We start from the raw sequence: 9,859 nt of genomic DNA, 5'->3' as shown, positions 1-9,859 counted from the left end.
AGTATTTGTTCCTATCTCTATGATGCAATGCAGCACATTTTTAAAAACACATGTCCAATTTAATTCTATGTTTGAGTGCGTTGGAAGGCCCAAAGAAGTCAATGTTTAACATCAAGTACACATGGGAAACACACATCAATGAATATCAACAACACATGGCAAGACACAAAGCAAACACGTTGACGTATGACCAGGGGTGGACTGACAACTCATGGGGCCCCCGGGCAATAGGGGATCATGGGGACCCTGTGTCCTTGCCCAAACTCAAAAAAGCCTATGAAAAAAGTACAAGGGGCATCTCATGGGGCCCCCTACTGACCCCGGGCCCTCAATAGGGGATCATGGGGCCCCTGTGTCCTTGCCCAAACTCACAAAAGCCTATGAAAAAGGTACTAGGGGCATCTCATGGGGCCCCCTACTGACCCCGGACCCTCAGGCAGTGCCCGAGTTTCCAAATGGTGAGTCCGCCCCTGCGTATGACAGAGCACCAATGTGGGCTGGACTTCCTCTCCCTGGCTATGATATATACTGTATATGTAGCGCTACCCTCGTGAGGGTTGCTGTGTTTCTGAGTCCCCCTAAGCTCCGCACAGCCAGGCAACATGCATTTTCTACACTTGCATCCACAGTCAGTGAACAGTCCATGAGCTTGGTTTTAGTTATTTTATTATGAGAAATAACTTGCATGGGGCAATAGGGATTATGGAATGCCCAATTTGACTGAATTAATGCACGGGGACAACTTCCTTCTTATTTAACGAAATAGATCCTGGACTGTTCTTTTTCTTGAAAGCCGTCAGTCTTTGTGGATCAATAGCAACAGCCCTTTATGGGCTAGGGACTCTCAGCTCCTCTGAAAGTCAGCTCAGCTTGTTGCAAACTCCATGCAGAGATGTCTCCTCTCCCCTGTAGGACTGCTCCCAGCTCCACATCCTGCAGACACTACCAGCCCTCCTGGCTTCTCTGAAGATCTCTCGGGACAAGGATAAAGGACTGAGCCCAGTGCTGTCCTTTGAAAGCTTGCTACATGTGACAGTTCCTCCCCTTGTAAATCCTTGGGTGTGCTGATGTACTCACTCTGTCCTCCTTGCTCCCACTGCTCCCAGGCCTTCATCCTGTTCATGCCCTGATGCTGAATGGATCCTCCTGAGCCAGCCCAAGCTCAGCCCCCCTAGACCTAGGGGGGGCCTCCCAGGCTTCCAACAGTCTCCTAAGCACTCCATCTTCAACCCAACTCCCCTGCAAGCCTGACTCTACTGGGCCTCCAAGCTTTGGATTGGTTAGACTCCCATAAACATGCAGATTAGGTCTCCACCCCTTCCACGCACTGGCTTCTGAAAGGTCCCATGGTCCTCCAGAGCCAGGTGGAGGCGATAGAGTCCCAAGCTGTTAATCCATCCAGCCTGACCTTCAGTAACCCAACCTATTTACAGACTCACACAGTTACCATGAGTCATACACAATAAATTTACCTAAACTAATTTAGTAGAACACTAGAGGGTGCTTCATATTCAGTATACCACAGGTGTCAAACACAAGGCCCGTGGGCCAAATCCAGCCCTCCAGGCCATTTTATGTGGAACTTGCACCTCTCCTGCAGGTACCCCCTGGTCTCTGCCACCACCTTGTCTCAGCAATCAGCAGCAGAGAGGTGAATAGAACTCATCTGCCAAATCCTTCACCTCTCAGTGCAGCTGCAGCACCCCTTTATCTCTGCCTCCCCTGGTCTCAGCATTCAGCAGACTCTGATAACTGACTCCACTCCTCATCTGGTCCTCCTGCAGACCCTCTGATGTAATGGGGGGTGGAGTGCTCTGGACATCTAGTCTTACAGATACAACTGGCGCTTTGAGGGCAACCATATTGCTGATGTGGTCTGTGATGAAATGTAGTTTGACACCCCTGCAGTATACTATATGTGGAGGAGGAGCTAAGCTGGGTTGGCACATGGGAAAAGATAGCCATGAAGAGCTCCCATTTTGTTGTGTGAGATAACCACGAGTGTTCTACTCTGTGGGCTCCAGCTTGGGCCTGTGGAATATAGCTCAGGGTGAAGGACTTTAAGAGCAGACTTGGACTCAGAATACAGGAGATGTATAGAAATGTATAGGCTGTCCATCCCCAGGCTGGCATCACTTCCACCCTACACCCATGTGTGCGCTCCAAGCTGGTTTCAGTGGTTCTGGAACTTCCTACATCTTCTCCAGCCCTGTGAGCACCACAATTGGATGTGGTTTTCCATCTCTGGTGGGTCTGCGGGACAGAGACACTATTACATGGCAGATTTGGATTTGACATACGAGCTATGTACATTTAACATGAGTTGTTATAAACTTTTTTATTAAACTGTTGCCCCTTGCTGGATGGCGTTTCCCTGTCATTCTATACTGGTGCAGGAAACAGCATGCGATTCAGACAGGAATCGCACCACATTCCTTTTCAAATTGCATGCCATTCTTTGCAGTGCTATTTAAGCCCATTCATTTTTTATAGGCTCAAGTTGCACTGCAAAGTTATAGGTTTCAGGTATTGGAGCATTTGCAGGAGTACGAGTACTCCAGCAAATACTCGGTATCAGCACTGATACCGATACCAGTACCTGTATTGGTGCAACCCTAATAGATTCCTTTTTTTCCCTTTTTTATAAGTGATCACATACCCTCTGTTCTCATCTGCACAGAGAGGTGGGAGAGGAGAAACAGTACACTGAACCTCCCAGTGAATGGCTGTGAGAGGGAGGGGGTGCATAGCTTGAGAACTGACCACTCTGTGCTCTCATGCCTAGTGTGGTCAGTTTTTGATAGGAAAGCTGAAGGACTGACAGGAACACTAGAGATTTCAAACAAAGGAAGCAATATTAAGGGAACAGGAGACTTTTCATACAAGCACGTGATACAGCAGGTACATATCAGGGATATGAAATGTTAGCTTTACATACAGTAGGTGTACAAAATATGAAGGGAAATATTATTTTTATTATTATTATAGAGGATTTATATAGCGCCAACAGTTTGCACAGCACTTTACAATGTCAAGGGAGACGGTACAGTTTCAATACTATACTATAGGGTTAAGAGGTTCCTGCTCATAAGAACTTACAATCTAAAAGGGTAAGGTAAAAAGTGTGGGGGATGAGCTGATGGAAGAGTTAAAAGTTGAGTTGTTATTTGGAGGTTTGATAGGCTTCCCTGAAGAGTTGAGTTTTTAGGGATCACCTAAAGGCAGCCAGAGTAGGATATATCTAGGAGACAGATTGAGGTAGAGAGTTCCAGAGGATGTGAGTAACACTGAAGAAGTCCTGGAGTCGAGCATGGGAGGAGGAGAAGAGAGCATGAGAGCAGGAGGTCTTGGGAGGAGAGGAGAGGACAGTTTGGGTGATATTTGGAGACAAGATTGGTGATGTAGCTCTGGGCAGAGTTGTGAATGGCTTTGTTTGGAATTGTTAGTATTTTGAACTCAATTCACTGGGCATTCGAAAGCCAGTGGAGGGAATGGCAGAGAGGGGTGGTAGACACTGAGTGGTTGGGAAGGTGTATGAGTCTGGCAGCAGCATTCATGCTAGACTGAAGAGGGGATTACCTATGGAGAAGTAGGCCTAGGACAAGGGAGTTGCAATAGTCAAGGCGAGAGATAACAAGGGATTGAATCAGTTGCTTAGTGGTTTCATTAGTTAAAAAGGGGCAAATTTTAGAGATGTTATGGAGGTGACGTCTACAAGATTTGAACAGTGATTGGTATGAGACGCTGGTGGCCCTGTGGTTGCAAGATAGCAATGAGTTCCCCAGCATGTAAGGAGGATTGGTAAGCCGAAGGTTCTACAGGAGGCCACTTGACTTAAGCTGGCCATACACTATTAGAATTTTGTTTAGGAATTTTTATTTGTTGTAGTAGAACATAAGCCCTGCCCTATGCACACTGCACACTCCATAGTCCATGGGCCCTAATCCATCTTGGGAGTGATCAAGAGAGGGTGGCTACGTTCCTACATATAGTAGGACTATGGAGAACGAAAGTAGCCAACGAACGTAGGAACTAGCATTACAGCAGCAAAAACAAAAGAGGAGGCTGAGGACAATAGAAGGGACTTTGTTGAGTTAAGAATACATGCTTTACCGCTCTTTGCTCTATGCAAGAAGACCTCAATAAATGGCACCGTCCCTGTTTCTCGTGGTTTGGAAGGGCAGCGATCATTAAAATGAATGTACTTCCCCGTCTCCTGTATCTCTTCCAAACATTACCAATTCACTTACCTCTTGCTTTCTTTGCATCTTGCAAAAGACTGTGTTCACTGTTCCTTTGGAGCCACAAACGTCCGCGTATTGCCTACTCCCAACTAACCCTCTCTAAACTTAAAGGGGGCATAGGATTTCCTGATCTTTACCGCTACTATTGGGCTTGTCATCTTTCCCGGATAGTTGATTGGCACGTTCATACTGCCTCTAAAGACTGGATATCTATAGAGAATGCTTGCTCGCCCTTCCCCCTGGCATCGATTCCTTGGCTCTCGCCGAAACACACGCCACAAGCTCTTCTCACCCATCCCTTGGTGGGACCTACGTTAAAAATTTTCCGATCGGCTTGTAGATCTGCAGCCATTTCTGACACACCCAACCTCCTGACCCCTATACGCCTCAACCCTGACTTCCCCCCTGGGATGCATAAAGACTTTTTAATGAAACACTGGCCGCACAAACAGATCTTAGTGAAACATTTTCTCCACAAAGGCAAGGTGAAAACGCTCAGTGAACTGCAGGAAAGCCTGGGTATTCGCGAATTCCCTTTCTGGGTATATTTCCAGATCAGACATTATCTGCTCTCTCATAAACCCCCTCATAACTGGCATCGCTCTCTTACCCCATTTGAATCTGCATGCGCGAAGGCTGAACCGCGGAAACATCTGATCTCGGAGATCTACCCACTTCTAGTGGAGAGCCGGTCTTATGACTCCCTCCCCGCATGTCGGGCTTGGCAGAGAGATCTTAATGCTGAGCTGTCGGACTCAGACTGGGACCTGGTTTTCCAATACTCTCATAAATGTTCCCTCAATGTCTCGACACAAGAAAACAGCTACAAAATAGCCTCTAGATGGTACCGAACTCCCTCAAGAATTCATCATTTTAACCCCGCCTTCCCCAACAGCTGCTGGAGATGCGGGACCCCAGATGGGTCCTTTCTTCACATTTGGTGGTCTTGCCCGATTCTTCAACCATTTTGGCAGGAGGTCCATAGGTTAGTAGTGTCTATAACTACCTTACCCTTAGCTCTCTCTCCTGCCCAATTCCTCCTCCATCACTCTTCCCTTCCCAGGGCTCAGTATTTTAAATCATTAGCCATGCACATGATCAACGCAGCCAGACTCTGTATTCCGGTTCTATGGGGCTCCACACGCTCTCCCTCCATCCGTGAATGGCTCACTCGAGTGGGTAAAACGGCGGACATGGAAGAACTGGTTGCGACTGCCCGCGATACTCCTACGAAATACTCTCATGTATGGGCCTGTTGGACCCATTTTCTGACTACCCCGGAGTATCGATCCCTCATGGACCAACCTGTCTAAAACCTAATTTGGACTTCCTGATAGTGTTATTTAGTGGTATTTGACCTGAGGGTGCCATCATACTCCCCCCTGTGTTACACACGCTTTCCTTTGACGCCGATGATAGCTTAGGTTCCACCCGCTCCCGCTACTGTTTGTCTGGAGGATAAGATCTTTTTGACGGTTGTCCCTTCTCTTATTTTGGCCTCCCCACTTGCTACCCTTTCTCCCCCCCCCCTCCCCCTTTTTTTTTTTTTTTTTTTTTTTTCTTTCTTCTCTCTCTCCCCCTCTTTTTTTTTTTTTTTTTTTTTCTTCTCTCTCTCCCCCTCTTCTTCTTTCTGTCCCTCTTTTTTTTTTTTTTTTTTTCTCTCGCCTTCTCTTTTCTTTTCTTTCATATGCTTTTACACGTTTTGGACAATTTTTCCGATAGCACACTGAGTATGCTGTCAGCATCACTTCCCGCAATTCGTTCGCGGTTCCCACGACAATTACTCCTACATTCGCACAATTCCACCATCGTATTCTGTAGTATTGACTCTCACATAGGCATCGTACTTGCTCTTCTCCCCCCTACAGATTTTTATCGCTAGACGTTATGGTGGAAGGCCAGACGTCTCTTTATTTTTAGCACTTGACAAGCATACCTAAATATTGCAGGCACAACCCTGTCGTGGCCTAGTTCATCCACACTGTTTGGTCTTGCGTTGGACCTCATTTGCCTTTGTATGATTTATGTTTTGCTGTTTGTCCTCTGTGCCTTTCCTCTGTACATTTTCGTGTGATAATTTGTATCTTGTTTTCAATAAACTTTGTTTTTTGGAAAAAAAAAAAAAGAATACATGCTTAATTAGAATTTTCTTTTTTTTAAACCAGAGTTTAGTGTCACTTTAAAGAGCAATTCACCTTTGTTGAGAAACATTCCCATCTGGGTGATCTATTTACATTGTAGGAATTTTAACAAACTTTGTTGCAGATTCCTACTTAATGTTATTCTAAAGAAATAGCTGTTTGTTTGTCTGTGTCCATGTGCAGAGTCAATCTGTATGAGAGTGATGTTATCATTATCAATCAGCTGCTGCACCTGCATTCCTCTAAAGAGGAAGGTGGCAGGGTCTGCATCCTTTAAGACATGATTTCCTTTTGGGAATATCTCACCAAAAGGGATATTTTTGTTGCAGGGGATGCCAAAAATCTGACTTGTATCTTAGTGCAGACCTCTGGGTAAATCAGTGAGCCAATCACACAAGCAGAAAATGACATTTCGGAGGGGCGTTCCGTACGGACACCTCCAGGTTGCCGTATTGAATTGCATTTACAGAAAATTACAATGCTGCAGATTGAAAAGCAAGGTAATTTTTAATAACTTTAAATTATAATATGACAATATGTGTTTTTTTTTTGTTATTTTTTTTTCCATAAAAATGGATTTACCCCTTGAGAGTCCTCCACTGCTAGGGGGACCGCTTACAACCTGCCCAATACTACATAGCAAAAATGCACCTCTGCACACACATAGGTCTAAATTGGCCTTGGAGAAAAAAAATGAATGCGCCCACCACATGGTAAGACGCAAAATGTTAAGGTTTGGCTTTTGGGGATTTAGCATAACTTTAAAAACAAAATATAATTTTACCTTTCCCAAGGTCTATTAAAATCTTAATATTGATTTTGCTAAGTGAACAGTCTCTACGCCTTTAATAAATCAACCCCAAGGATTCTGTTCATTTATATACATCCAGATTTGGTACGATATTTCATAAAAGAAAAAAAAAAGTTGGTGAGTTTTGCCGGAAATGTTGCTTGTTTTTCCTTGAATAAGGTCAGTTCTCGAAATAATATGTATGGATTTATTCCGCGTCCACACTGTATGATAAATGAATTCTGTTTTGTGGTTTCAGCGCTGTGTCTGTGCATTCTCTGCAAAAAGAAAAAAAAAGAAAAGAAAAAAATGGCATTAGAACACTTACTTATTGCTAAACATTTGCTCCCCCTAGTGGCTCAGGAGAAAATGACAGTCATCCCTGTGTATTTTTCTAGGAATTCTATACTCTACCAATTTTTAAGGTAATAAGTATAATAAACAAATCCATGGAGAAAGAAAATGCAAGCGTTCTACTTTGGATCCAAAGAGCGTTAGAGGTGTATATATATATATATATATATATATATATATATATATATATATATTATATATATATATGTATGTCAGTGGACACAGTGGTGAATTATGTTATAAATTGTATTGACATTTTCTCTAGTTTTATGTTTTGTTTTTTTATTTTATTTGCAGTAAAACACATTTCAAAAAGAACACTGCAAGGGATAATACTATGAGTATTTTTTAAATACTTATAAAAATGAATGTATATTTTATATTAGTTGACGGCAGGTTGATGATAGTGTCTAGCATGATATTATACTGATTGACTTTATCATATATATTTAGGTTTTAAATTTAGCTCATTTAAAAAATAATTTATAGAATGTATTCTAAATAATTGTTTTTTTTTCGACTATTTTAGTTCATGCCGGGCAATTCTAATTCATAACAATACAAAAAGAAAATTCATATTTATTATCTTAAATTCCCAGTCTCAGGTATTACTGCTCTCTGCTGGATAATAGAGACCCGCATTGGCGTCAACAGAAAAGTCAATGGAGTTTTATAAAAAAAAATAATAATAATTTATGTTATGTTTACAGTTATATGGAGGAGGAAGGATTTGGTAAAGTTTTTTTCATCACTTAAAATTCGCAGCTCAAGTATATACTGTATATAGGCTTTGAATTACCTGCCAAATGATTTGAAATTATGTACAGCCAGTTGTTTGATCCAGGCACCCCTGATAAACAGTGTAAATAGGTCCCCAACAGCCTGATCAAGAACATGCCTTCAGCTTGCTGTATGAACAATGAAGAAGCAACGGAACACTTACAAAGTCTTCCCTCTGCTCTCTTCTCCTGTCAGCTTGCTGCCTGATTGCACATGTGTATTAAGAAAATTGAATGGCTTATAATATTATTATATTATTATTATACAGTATTTATATAGCGCCGATAGTTCGCTCAGCGCTGTACATTACAAAGGGGGACAGAACATGTGACAGAACAATAACAATACAATGCAAAACATGAGGGGATTGAGGGCCCTGCTCTTTCGAGCTTACAATCTATTGCTGGCCTCCCCTCTTCCAGACTGAGTTCTGCTGTGCATGGGGAAAAAGAAAGAAAGAAAGAAAGAAAGAAAGAAAGAAAGAAAGAAAGAAAGAAAATTGCAACATAGAAGTGAATAATGGTAGAGATGAAAAGATAGGAAAGAAGACAGGAAGAGCAAGTAAAAATATTTCATGTTTTTGACCAGTATTATTTTATAATCTAATTATATTGAAATATGCAGATACATAATTTTAGTTTTTGATCACAAATGCCTTAAAAGAATATGATTTATATGAATGACATCTAGTATCCAAGGAAAGAAAGAAAGTAAAGAGAAAAAGAAGGGAATTACGGAAGGAAAGATAGATTGATGAAAGATAGAAGGAATAAGGGAAAGAAAGAAAGAAAGAAAGAAAGAAAGAAAGAAAGAAAGAAAGAAAGAAAGAAAGAAAGAAAGAAAGAAAGAAAGAAAGAAAGAAAGAAAGAAAAAAAGAAAGAAAGAGAGAGAGAGAGAGAGAAAGAAAGAAAGAAAGAAAGAAAGAAAGAAAGAAAGAAAGAAAGAAAGATAGATAGATAGATAGATAGATAGATAGATAGATAGATAGATAGACAAAAGAAATAAGGGAGAAAGAAAGAAAGAAAGAAAGAAAGAAAGAAAGAAAGAAAGAAAGAAAGAAAGAAAGAAAGAAAGAAAGAAAGAAAGAAAGAAAGAAAGAAAGAGAGAGAGAGAGAAAGAGAGAAAGAAAGAAAGAAAGAAAGAAAGAGAGAAAGAAAGAAAGAAAGAAAAAAAGAAAGAAAGAGATAGATAGATAGATAGATAGATAGATAGATAGATGATAGATAGATAGATAGATAGATAGATAGATAGATAGATAGACAGATAGACAAAAGAAATAAGGGAGAAAGAAAGAAAGAAAGAAAGAAAGAAAGAAAGAAAGAAAGAGAGAGAGAGAGAGAGAGAAAGAGAGAAAGAAAGAAAGAAAGAAAGAAAGAAAGAAAGAGAGAAAGAAAGAAAGAAAGAAAGAAAGAAAGAAAGAGATAGATAGATAGATAGATAGATAGATAGATAGATAGATGATAGATAGATAGATAGATAGATAGATAGATAGATAGATAGATAGACAGATAGACAAAAGAAATAAGGGAGAAAGAAAGAAAGAAAGAAAG

The sequence above is a fragment of the Staurois parvus genome, unplaced genomic scaffold, assembly GCF_062004578.1.
Source record: "Staurois parvus isolate SC_StPar_1 unplaced genomic scaffold, SC_StPar_1.0 ptg000390l, whole genome shotgun sequence".
Taxonomy (NCBI): Eukaryota; Metazoa; Chordata; class Amphibia; order Anura; family Ranidae; genus Staurois; species Staurois parvus.
The sequence above is the reverse complement of the archived record's forward strand: the minus strand, read 5'-3'. Positions refer to the sequence as shown.